This window comes from Ascidiella aspersa, chromosome 5, assembly GCF_963924565.1.
Source record: "Ascidiella aspersa chromosome 5, kaAscAspe10.2, whole genome shotgun sequence".
Lineage (NCBI taxonomy): Eukaryota > Metazoa > Chordata > Ascidiacea > Phlebobranchia > Ascidiidae > Ascidiella > Ascidiella aspersa.
Window position 1 is genome coordinate 20,092,162 of NC_139451.1, and position 12,329 is coordinate 20,104,490.

A 12,329-nucleotide genomic window follows, 5' to 3' on the forward strand; every position below is an offset into this window, starting at 1 on the left:
GTGGATTTGAGTTAAGACATGTATCTGCTCTGTTGTGTCAAAATTTAAGACAATTCCTCGGTTCGGAAAGTTGTTTTATTTTGCGTTACTTTCTCGCCAATGTACGCTTCGCCAAATCACAATACGCCGTATATGGCAGTTAGACGAGTGTTCTACGAAAACCCATTTCGTTGAAAATACCTGAAGCGCTGCATAAAAATGAAAGTGGATTTGAGTTAAGACATGTGTCTGCTCTTTTGAGTTAAAGTTTAAGAAAATTCCTCGGTTCGGAAAGTTGTTTTATTTTGCGTTACTTTCTCGCCAATGTACGCTTCACCAAATCACAATAGGCCGTATATGGCAGTTAGACGAGTGTTCTACGAAAACCCATTTCGTTGAAAATACCTGAAGCGCTGCATAAAAATGAAAGTGGATTTGAGTTAAGACATGTGTCTGCTCTTTTGAGTTAAAGTTTAAGAAAATTCCTCGGTTCGAAAAGTTGTTTTATTTTGCATTACTTTCTCGCCAATGTACGCTTCGCCAAATCACAATAAGCCGTATATGGCAGTAAAACGAGTGTTCTGCGAAAACCCATTTCGTTGAAAATACCTGAAGCGCTGCATAAAAATGAAAGTGGATTTGAGTTAAGACATATGTCTGCTCTTTTGAGTTAAAGTTTAAGAAAATTCCTCGGTTCGGAAAGTTGTTTTATTTTGCATTACTTTCTCGCCAATGTACGCTTCACCAAATCACAATAGGCCGTATATGGCAGTTAGACGAGTGTTCTACGAAAACCCATTTCGTTGAAAATACCTGAAGCGCTGCATACAAATGAAAGTGGATTTGAGTTAAGACATGTGTCTGCTTTGTTGTGTTGAAATTGAAGAAAATTCCTCGGTTCGGAAAGTTGTTTATTTTGTCTTTCTTTGGCGCTAATGTGCGATATGCGAAAGAAAATTGTGGTAAACGTGTTTTTAAAAATAAAAAAAAAATAAAAAAAATTATTTCGCCGAAATGACAATGGTCAGTTAACGTACCTTTTAATAACTTATTTTTTGTTTTATATAAGTATTGCTACCAGACATATTAATATTAATCAAAAAACAACTCCTCTGGTAATTGCAATTCTTTACCAGCTTTTCGGCAACCTATGCAAGTCGTCTTCGTCAGGGTGAATGACACTGAATGCTGAGCGCTAGTCTCCTTATGGATTTCGGAAAACAATTCTATTCTAATCAAAGGCGATTTGTAAGCAATTAAGGGGCAACCTTTTCCTAGCCAAAACCAACATCAGAAAGGTCTATGTAGGCCGAAATAAAGCCTAACTGACATGCATTTATATACAATGAGTACTTCCATTGTTGATAGTGAAGCATGCGTGTTTAATTGCAAGTCTCATTAAACTAATTTGCCTCGGCAATCAACCTCGCTATTGCTTCAATAAGTATTGCTGTTGTCTGATTACAATTCCACACAGTTTGTGTTGGCTATTATGGGCAAACCGGCTAATCCCGGCAAGCTGATCCTGAGAACTGGACATTTTATTTTTGTAAGCAATCCTTTTTATACACAAAACTTAGAAGAGAAATTTTCTGTGCGAGAAAAAGATTATGACGCAGCAATGACACGGCAATTGTTACATTATCTAATAGTAATTTCGTCACACGGGTGTTGGCTTATCGCCTTTCTTTCTCAACTTATCTCCTACAAGGAAGTTAGAATCTGTCCATATTAGTACACGAAAAGCGGCTTCTAACTGTAAACACAATTTCAATCATTGTTTTGAGATGCGGCTTATGTGCCAATTCTCAAAGCGGCGATTTAAGGTCGAACACTCTAGTACAGGGTTGTCCAAAGCCTGGCCCGCGGGCCGCATGCGGCCCGCGACCTCCTTCAATGCGGCCCGCCGCCTCTTCTAGAAAACTTTTAAAAATTACCGTATATCCTCGCATATAAGCCGACCCTAGAAAAACAACCTTAAAATGGTAAATTTATAAAAATCCGCATATAAGTGACATAACAACCAAGTATGAATACAATGGTAAAGAGGCATTGTTATTGTTTATTACGTAACTTAAATTTCTGCCTCGTACGTCTTATGCTAGTTTTCAACAGTTTAGCCTAACCCTAACCGGTACAATGTAGCCTTTGAAAATGAGAAAAGTTTATCTCGAAACGTCAGGCATTTGTAAATAAAATGTTTTCTGCAATATTGGCTGTGTGCTTTATGCTGAGAATATTCTTTATAATTTCAGTTTTACTTAATCCTCCATTACATTCTGTTTTATTCTTTCTTTTCAGACTTAGTGCCACATTTTTTACGATGGCTCAGAAAAGAAAAATCTCTGATGAAAAACGTAAATTCAAGGATAGTTGGGAATTGAGATTCCTGGTGAAAGAACAAAGTAGTCGAGTTTTATGTTTAATTTGTAATGAAATGATATCTGTTATGAAAGAGTACAATGTACAACGACACTACAGCACTCTTCATGTCACTGGCTATGATAAATACACTGGTGAGGCGCGGCGAGCCCTACTCAATGATCTCAAATCAAACCTGCGTAAGCGTCAAGAAAACATGTTTCAATTAGTGAAGCCTTCGTCTTCTACAACCATTGCTTCTTATGATGTATCACTTTTGATGGCTAAATCCAAAAAGGCATTCTCTGACGGTGATCTCATTAAGCGATGTGCAATAGCTATGGGAAAGGCCATGGGCTTTAACGATGCAGCTCGTGGGTTTGAAAAAATTCCACTCTCGCATTTATGGTTTATTCTTATTCATACTTGTCAGTTATTTTTAAGGTTTCCTGGTCTACTGACGTTGCTCAAAATTTCCAAAACTCTCTTATTCGTAGTATTCACATCTTAGCTTCTTTAATCTATTCCCCAATATGTTTTTATGATAAATATAAAGATTCATTTACACATGTACGTGTTTTACTTTACATCTGGTACGGTGAGACAGTGTATAAGAGGAAAAATGTCAACTGCGGCCCGCGATCTAATTTCCTTGCCGAATGCGTCCCGCGTCCCATAAAGTTTGGTCAACCCTGCTCTAGTACAATATGAGGAAGGATATGCGTCAATTTTTGCTATTTGTCATCTGTGAACAAGTGGCCGAACTGTTTCGCAAGGCACTGGCAATTTACCAGAAGTTTTCACTAAAAAACGCACACAGTAGCAATTGTCAACATTACATTTTCGAGTTTAGACACATAAAGCTCTTTGATAAATAGATATATTATTACAATTTTGATAAATATACAACAGAATGTTTTTGGTAAGGATGCGTTATGACAATTTTGATAATTAGACAAGAAATAATAAAGGGGCGCATGTTTTTGTTGTTCGTTAATTACTTAAAACGATTAATTAAACACGTAAAAACGGCCACTGCCACCACAATAGTTCCAATTCAGGGCAGACATAACGCCTTTTGGTTGAAAAACTAATTGATTAACGTAGTTGAAATAGCCAAACAATGTTAAGAAATGGCCTTTTACACGTTTCTTAAAGGTGGTGACTGCCGGATTTAGCCCTAATTCGTAGGTTGCCCACCCCAGATTTATACCTTATTGCTAAAAACTATTTTAAAAACACCAAACAAAAACTTGATCTTCGTTTTTTCTACTTATACTCTTTTAAACTCATTTTATCATCCTTGCCCTTAGAACAAATCGTTGTCGTCAAACTCTCTTACTCAAGTTTCGTATAGATCTATGTAGGCTTAAAGACTGTGTCCTGTTTGAGTCAACACTATTTCCCGCTTTGGCATTTAGTCAACCCGCATTGCTCTTCACTACACGGATATAACTTGCTGCGATAATCCTTTTTTTGCAGTGTTAGTTTAGCCAAGATAACCTAGTCTTTAACAGTTTGCGAAACATTTTCTACTGAACAACAAGTCTCGTCAAAAGGAATGTCTCCCAAATCTAACCAACTTGGGGAAATTCTTCCGCTTAGCGCGGACATTTGACATCTTTATTCGGAACAAACTTTAACATATATATGCCTTAACATATTTAGTCCTATTGTGCACAATTCAAGCGAGAATAATCAAAAGGTTTGTCCCCCGGTCTTATATAACTGTAGTTGGATTACATCCGGCATGAAGCCCATGAGCCACGAGTCAAGCGAAGTTGTAGAGGGCAAAATTCAAGAGGGCAAAAACAAAACTGTTTGAAGCTGTAGCCTACTGAAAGATAAGTTTGAACGTTGGTTTGACACGTTTCTTTCGCATTCACCCTTACAACAAAGATCACTGTCAATTAAACCTCACGCAAAAATACATAAATGATTGTAATACTATATTAGTAATCTTATTCTTTTTATTACTTACTTTTGGACATTTACACGAGCGTTCTAATCGCCCAATCTTTGTTTTCACCTAAGAAGGTATCACTGTACTTTTGAGTTACAATGTTATCAGCTACATGTCCATTCTAAATGCGATTACCTATACTATAGGTTCCGTCAAAATCGCATACACAGAGGACAGAGGTTTAACATTAAATAAACCTTTGTGCAGCCAGTTTGTCGACAAGCGATTCCACCCCCGGTTTTATAACGTTTATGCTGTATTAGGATATTTTAAATGTACAACTTTGACAGCCAAATGGCATTTTTTATGTAGTCCTACTGTATACAAGAGTGGTCGGCAAACTGTGGACCGCGGCCCAAATGTGGGCCGCAGAGCCATTTTTCGTGGGCCGCTAGTTACTTTTGAATGGCTTAGTGTTGTCATATAGTTGTGGGCCGCGTAATAGCGGTACATTTATTGCACTTTATTTTAAAATCTCGTGTGGCTTAGAAGTTTCATACTCTCAGCGTGGTTCAGACCCACCTGCCAAACGTGGTCCTGAGTACCTGTCGAACTACATTTTTGGCCAACTTTAACTATACGTAAACGCAAAATTTTTTGCGCTTCGTGCATATATTCTTCGTTTTATACTATGTTTTACATTATGACATGGCAGTTTTTTAGGCAGCAAGGCTTCAATAGCTCTCAAAAGAGTGGCCGCGACAAAAAAAATTTGCCGACCACTGCATCAAGACCAAGGCCAGTCATCAGGATTAACGTGTGGGGGGCATGACAATTTTGTAGCATGACGTCATAACGTTACGCCATAGAACAATTAATCGCTGCAAAAAACAAAAGTATTTAGTCATAAAAAAGAGAAAAATATATAGTTTTGGTGGGGACAAGTTGAATCCACTACCTGCACCCAATTTAACAACCCTTATTTGATTTAGTATTTATTTTAAGTGTCCGATTGTTTCATTTGTTTGTTTTTTTAATATTTTTTAAACAAATAATATCGTTACAATGTTTGGCTTCGCTTAGTGTCACATTTTCAAACTTATACATTTGATCCGTTTGTTGTTAATGGTTGTTAATGTTATTAACAGAAACTCATCATTCAGTTCGTTTCAACAAAGAAATCGAACAACCCGGTCAAATTGAAAATGATGGGTAAGTTCTCAAAACTAAAATACCTCAAGTAAAAGCTCTAATTACTATAGACGGCTTTATAAATAGTGATATATTTGTTTGAGTTATGTTTCTTTAGTGTATAAAACATCTTCCATAATTTTGAAACATATCGCCCTATCGTTTGCTGACCAATGAAATGTCATGATTTAATAGAACAGTAGCTATGCCAACGACAAGGAAAACAAATCATTTCTGTGTGACGTAATACAAAGAGTTGTATAATCGATGACGTCACACAAACATCTCTAATAAGTTTCGGTATGCTATGATATGAAATCGTTGGTCAAAAAGCAGCTTTAGAAGGGCTATATCACAGTTATTGAACAAATATGTGTGTATATTTCATCACTACTAGGGATTGCTAATTAAGACAAACATTCTCCGATTTGTAATGTTTAAAATGGAGAAAACAATGAATAATTTTAGGAGAAGTCTCTTAATAACACATGTTACGACAAGTGCTTATGCCGTGTTTTTATACTGAGGGTGGTATTTATAACAATTTCCCGAAATTAAAGATACACACACATGTGTCTGCAACAATTGTGATCTAGCCCTTCTGAAGCTGCTTTTTAATCGACGATTTCGATCGACAGATTCGGTGAATCTGGAATGGCTTTCTGGGTACCATTCCCCAAATTTTAAACTAATAAATTTATGCTGCTTTTTTCATCTATATTCTGCCCTCATTTTTTATGTTTAAAATAACGGATAAGTATCGCTTTTTAACCGCAGAATCTACGAAGTACCATCACTGGGCAGTCGATACCTACCTAAACCAAGCCATAGCTCTAGATTGCAAAGAGGAGATTACGAAAACACGACGCCAGGAGAAAACATGACGTCAGGACCTCCACAACAAAAAGAAAATGCCTACGATTCCAACTGACTCAGCACAACTGACGTATACGACCGTGACTCAACATTTATCATATTGAGCGAGTATAACAGCAGCCATAAGACCGAAATAAGAACAACATTTTCGTCAGATTGAAATACAGTTCGGAATAAGAGTAAAATAGGACTAATACCTAATAATCGTAAAAACGTTTAAATCGAAATAAATAAATCCGTCTGGATAAGACCTGAATGGTAAGAATCAGTCCTAAACAACACTTTACCTAACCCCAAACCCCACCCCTAAGTATTTTTTTAACTCCCGTAATAATATTAACCCTAACCCATTTTCCAACCCACTAATTAACCAATAACCCTAAACAGGACCAAAAATCCGGTGCCAAAACAGCGGCGCCCCAGGCGTTATTTTAGCCATTTGGGGCTTATTCGGGTACGATTTCGATCTTATTCTGTACTGGACATTACTGCGTATTTAGCTTTATTATGTTGTTGCTTTTATCACTATGGTTTTATAATTTTTTCTGCCTTAGGTATTGTTGCTTTTTAAGTCTTATTGTGTTTTCCCCAAAAAAAACGTTCCTTATCTTTCGCCCGTTCCTTGCGAATGGGAGATCCAAGAAATCATCCAATTCATGCACCCTCTGAAATTTGGTACTTTAAAACAAGGAGTCCGATGCTCACATCCAAAATACCCGAAGATAAGGAACGGTTTTGTTAAACTTTTCTACTCCAATATAGATTACAACAGCTTACCAAAAGACATCAATATTCTAGGCCACCAAATTACAGTTATCAAACCCGGAGAACCACAAAACAACAAAAAATGCTGGAAATGCGACAAACCTGGCCACTGGACAACTCAATGTACAACTCAGAAAAACAAAACACAAGAACCACCAAAAGATAACACCAACTACCCGCCACTCCCAACCCAACCTAATCCCAAACATCACGAAAAACAAGAAGACCCTATCTCCATACCAGACGACTCATCAAGCGAAGAAGACTCTGTCTATGAAGAATCAACAAACACAAAAGAAAATGAAGATACACCAAAAGACCAGTCACCAACAAATTCCACAAATCAAGAAATTCCCCCATCCCGCGGCCATCGTAACCAATCACCTCCATCCACATCCTCATCTACACAATCAACAGCCAAGAAGAGACACCACGCAACATACACATCCAACACAAGCTCAACATCACCCGGACTTCAAGAAAATATACAACTAGAGAAACGAAAGATCCACAAACACAAGAAAAAGTCAAAAGAAAAGTAATTTAAATACCTTTTTTTCACTTGTGAATTTTGCGTACGTTGACTCGTCCTCGTGTCGCTCGCAGTTACTTTACACTTTTCGTTGTAACTTTAACTCTCCTTTTTTAATCGATGTAACTTCCTTTCCATAAAATAAACATTTAAAAAAATTAAAAAAAAAAAAAAATTAAAAAAAAAAGGTCACAACTGTTCCGTAGTGTACACAAGTTGCATAAAGGACTTGGCTCACATTATGACTGCAACCTTGTTGTTTTCTTCTTCGCCAGTTGGAAGAATCTAGCCAAAACGGTTAATAGAACTTACATTCTATCAGAGAAGTTCAGCAATGACGGAAAAAAAAAACAGTTTTGCGTTTTAGTTGTTAAAAAAGCGCACTTCGTTTTGCAACAAACGGCAGGTAACTGTATGTTGAGATTTGTTTGTAACTATCTTGGCCGGAAGTTTTCAAATGGTTTGCTTTAATAAATTAATTACAATTTACCAAATTCATTGAAACAGCACATTTTATTTAATTTTTGCTGCACTTTCTACCAACAAACGAAAGTTTTTTCATGCAGTTTATCAACTTAATTTAACATTCAGGTTTTGCATTACAGCAAGCTAATAAAACCTGACTTGTGGCTTTTGGGCGCAGCAAAATTGTTCCCGTTAGGAGCTTCACTCGATGGGAAATGGCAACTCACTTGGTTAAGTGCTTGGTGTCACTTGTTGTTTGCTGACGGTGAATTAGTCTACTTCTGCACGCAGAAAAGCTGGCATTGTCGGAAGAATAAATGATGAAAACTGAATAAAATTAACCACTGTAAATATTGAAAACAAAAATTCCCGTGGATTTTTTTTCAAAAATTAAAAAAATTAAAAAAAAGTCAGAAAACTTTAAAGTCGATTTTTAGCTTTATTTTAGGTGTTAGGGAGTTGAAACTTTACCATGTTGTTTCTACGCCCAAGGCGCATCTACACACAAAGTTTCACTCAAATCGGAGAAGGTCGATTTAAAAAAAATGCCAAAAATCGCGTTTTTGTGAATAATTTTTATAAAAAATGTACATTTTTTCGTTAATTATAAAGAATTGAACTATATAAGTATCGCAGTTGGATTCGTATTGTCCTAACGCATCTTCTGTAAAAATGTCAGCCAAATCGGAGTAGGTCGAAAATAATTCGAAAAAAATCGCTGCTGTATGCACGTCGAAATTCGTCAATTTTGCCGATTTAGCCTTATGTTATATGATAGGGAATACTGATGATGTGAAATCCGCTATAATAAATAGTTAAGCGTTATATCAAACTGACAAATCTCGTTCTTATAGCTATTTGTAGGCTGCGATAAAGCTTCATGTCGTCAACCTGTTAGAAGTCGTTTTGGGAAAAGTGTTGATTTTGAAACCCAACTTGCGATGAACTGTATATATTCACCAGAAGTCTTTTTACCACCAATCTTCAGAATCCACAAACGCTACTGTTTTTGAGAAAACTTCAAAATGAATAAATGATAACTTGCAGTTTCTCCAAATGCGTACAAACTGCGAATATTTTGGCTGGATAAAAAAATATTGTGTTTTTTTGTTACTATATAAAACAAAAGGTTGTTATTCTAAGATATTTTTTGTAAGTTTTTTTTTTTAATTAAAGTTCGTTTTTTCGAAGATTGTGTTAAGTTTCTTTAGCAGAGTTTTTTTTTGAGGAGTTATTTGTAGTCGCGATGTTTGAATTATAATAATCTGACACATCTAGAAAAAGTCATTACTGGTTTATGAAACAACCGTTTTCAATGATTTATACTCGTTCCAATGTACTTGCTGCTTCCCATTTCCATCGAAGTACAAACCATGGTTGAAGTTGCTTAACTTCCTAAATCAGACAATCTCCTATAGCAACGTCAAGCATGATCACTTCGCAGATCTTGAGGAAGACCTCCAGAAACCTTAAATGTCGTTTAAAGTAATCCTCGATTAAACTTTCGTTTGTTGGTTTGCTACGACGAAGAGCTTAGTTTCTCAGTGTCCAAAATTAGACAGTGTAATTGGTTGTTATTTTAGCTTTTATTGTTTTTTCGCATTTATATTTTTGCGGAAGCCGCTTTCAAAGTTTGAAGCAAATGATGTCAGTTGACAAAAAAGTTAAAACAGACACTATTAATTTTACTTTTGAAGTCTACAACGTAATGGGATTATTTTCTTCTTCAATTAATGGGTCGTATAATAACTTATTTTTAACTTTTATTTTTTTATTTTAACTTTTTAACTACTAATAATCGCGCCTCGGATAAATCTCACCAGCTACGATATCTTCTTTTTTTTCTTTTTTTTTCATTAATTTGTTTTTCAATCTCATTGTGGGTAAAACTTTGGAAAAAGAGTAGCCTTTACTTAGAAGCTTAAAAGATAACGACAAAAAGGACCCTCAAGCACTGACTGAACCCAACAAAAAGACTTCACCAGGACAACAACATAGAAGCGTAAAACCACCAAAAGATACGGGTTAACGAAGCGACATCCAACCTAAGAAAAGAGAAGCCAATAGCAAATAGGCCAACTGAAGTACAAGTCGAAAGTCAAAGCAAAGCAAGCACCACAAACCCAGAAAGAAACCATAACTAAGGCAATAACATTAATTTATCGTAGAATTGTAGCTTTTGCTTTTATTTTTTCTAAAAAATATGAAAAAAATAAAAATAAAAAAAAATAAAAAAAATAAAAATAAAAAAAATAAAAAAAATAAAAAAAAAAAAAAAAAAAAAAAAAAAAAAACTTTCTTATTTTTTTTTAAATATCAGGATAATTAGTTTTTTTCCTATAGACCAATATATATATATGACCAAAACCAAAAAAATCTACATATATATATATATATACTTGTCCTTGACTTTGAACCTAACTTGCGTTATAAAAATTAAAAAAAAAACACTGCAGTGTCCCTTACGTAAAACTTTGTAATTTTAATAATGATATTTTAATTAATATTTTACCGAGAATCAACCAACAAACTAAAGTTTAAACGCAGATTACTTCTCAACGAAAAATAATTTTTTTACCCGCCTCTTAGGTGCCCGACAATGAAAATAAACGAACTGGGTTTGACTTTTGTACAGTTTTACTAGATAAAAAAAATACGAAATAAAAAAGGCAAACATAAGTTATTATACGACGCATTAATTAAAGAAGAGAAGAATCCCATTACATTGTAGACTTTAAAAGTAACGTTCAAAAGTAAAATTAAAAGTGTCTGTTTTAACTTTTTAGTCAACTGACATCATTTGCTTCAAACTGTGAAAGCGGCTTCGGCAAAAATATAAATGCGTAAAAAATAAAAACTGAAAATAACAACTTTGAGTTCTCACTGTCTGGTTTTGGACACTGAGAAACGAAGCTCTTCGTAGCAAACCAACAAACGAAAGTTTAATCGAGGATTACTTAAAACGACATTTAAGGTTTAGAGATGTCTTCAAGATCTGCCGAATGGTGCTTGGACGTTGACGCAAAATCGGCGAGTCCTAAACCTTGGGCTATAGGAGCTTGTGCGATCTAGGAAGTTTAGCAACTTCAACCATGCTTTGTACTTCGTTGGTCGATTGGAAGAAGACTGCACATTGGAACGAGTAGAGAAATCACTAAAAACCGTTGGTTCACCACGACGCGAACATCACTGAAAACCATTGTTTGGTTCACAACGAACATCTTCTTCTGGATGTGGCAGAATACTACTACTACAAACATCGCGAATAAAAATAACAACTCTCCAAAAAAACTCTGCTAAAGAAACTTAAAAGATTATCTTCGAAAAAAACGAACTTAAATTAAAAAAAAAATTACAAAAAATATCTTAGAATAAGAACATTTTGTTTTATTGTAACAAAAAAAAAATTCTTTTGGCCAGCCGAAATATTCGCAGTTTGTCCAAACGCACTTGGAGAAACTGCAAATCATAATTTATCCTTTCTGATGTGATTTTCTCAAAAACGGTAGCGTTTGTGGATTTTGAAGATTGGTGGTTAAAAGACTTCTGGTGAATATATACAGTTCATCTTATGTTGGTTTTCAAAATCAACAATTTTCCCAAAACGACTCATAACAGGTTTACGATCTGAAGCTTATCGCAGCCTACAAATAGTTATAAGATCGAGATTTGTCTGTTTGATACAACGCTTAACTATTTATTATAGCGCATTTCACATCATCAGTATTTCTTATCATATAACATAGGGCTAAATGGGCAAAATTGGCGAATTTCGACGTGCATATACCAGCGATTTATTTCGAATTATTTTCGACCTGCTCCGATTTGGCTGAAATTTTTACAGAAGATGCGTTAGGACAATATGAATCCAACGGTGATACTTATATAGTCCAATTCTTTATAATTAACGAGAAAATGTACATTTTTTATAAAAGTTATCCAAAAAAACGCGATTTTTGGCATTTTTTAAAAATCGACCTTCTCCGATTTGGATGAAACTTTGTGTGTAGATGCGCCTTGGGCTTGGAAACAATATGGTAAAGTTTCAACTACCTAACACCTAAAATAAAGCTAAAAATCGACTTTAAAGTTTTTTTGATTTTTTTTTAATTTTTCAAATTTTTGTCAAAAAAATTCCCGGGGATTTTCGTTCTTAATATTTATTAGTGGTTAATTTATTCAGTATTCATCATTTATTCTTCTGACAATGCCAGATTTTCTGCGTGTAGACTACTTCACCGTCAGCAAGCAACAAGT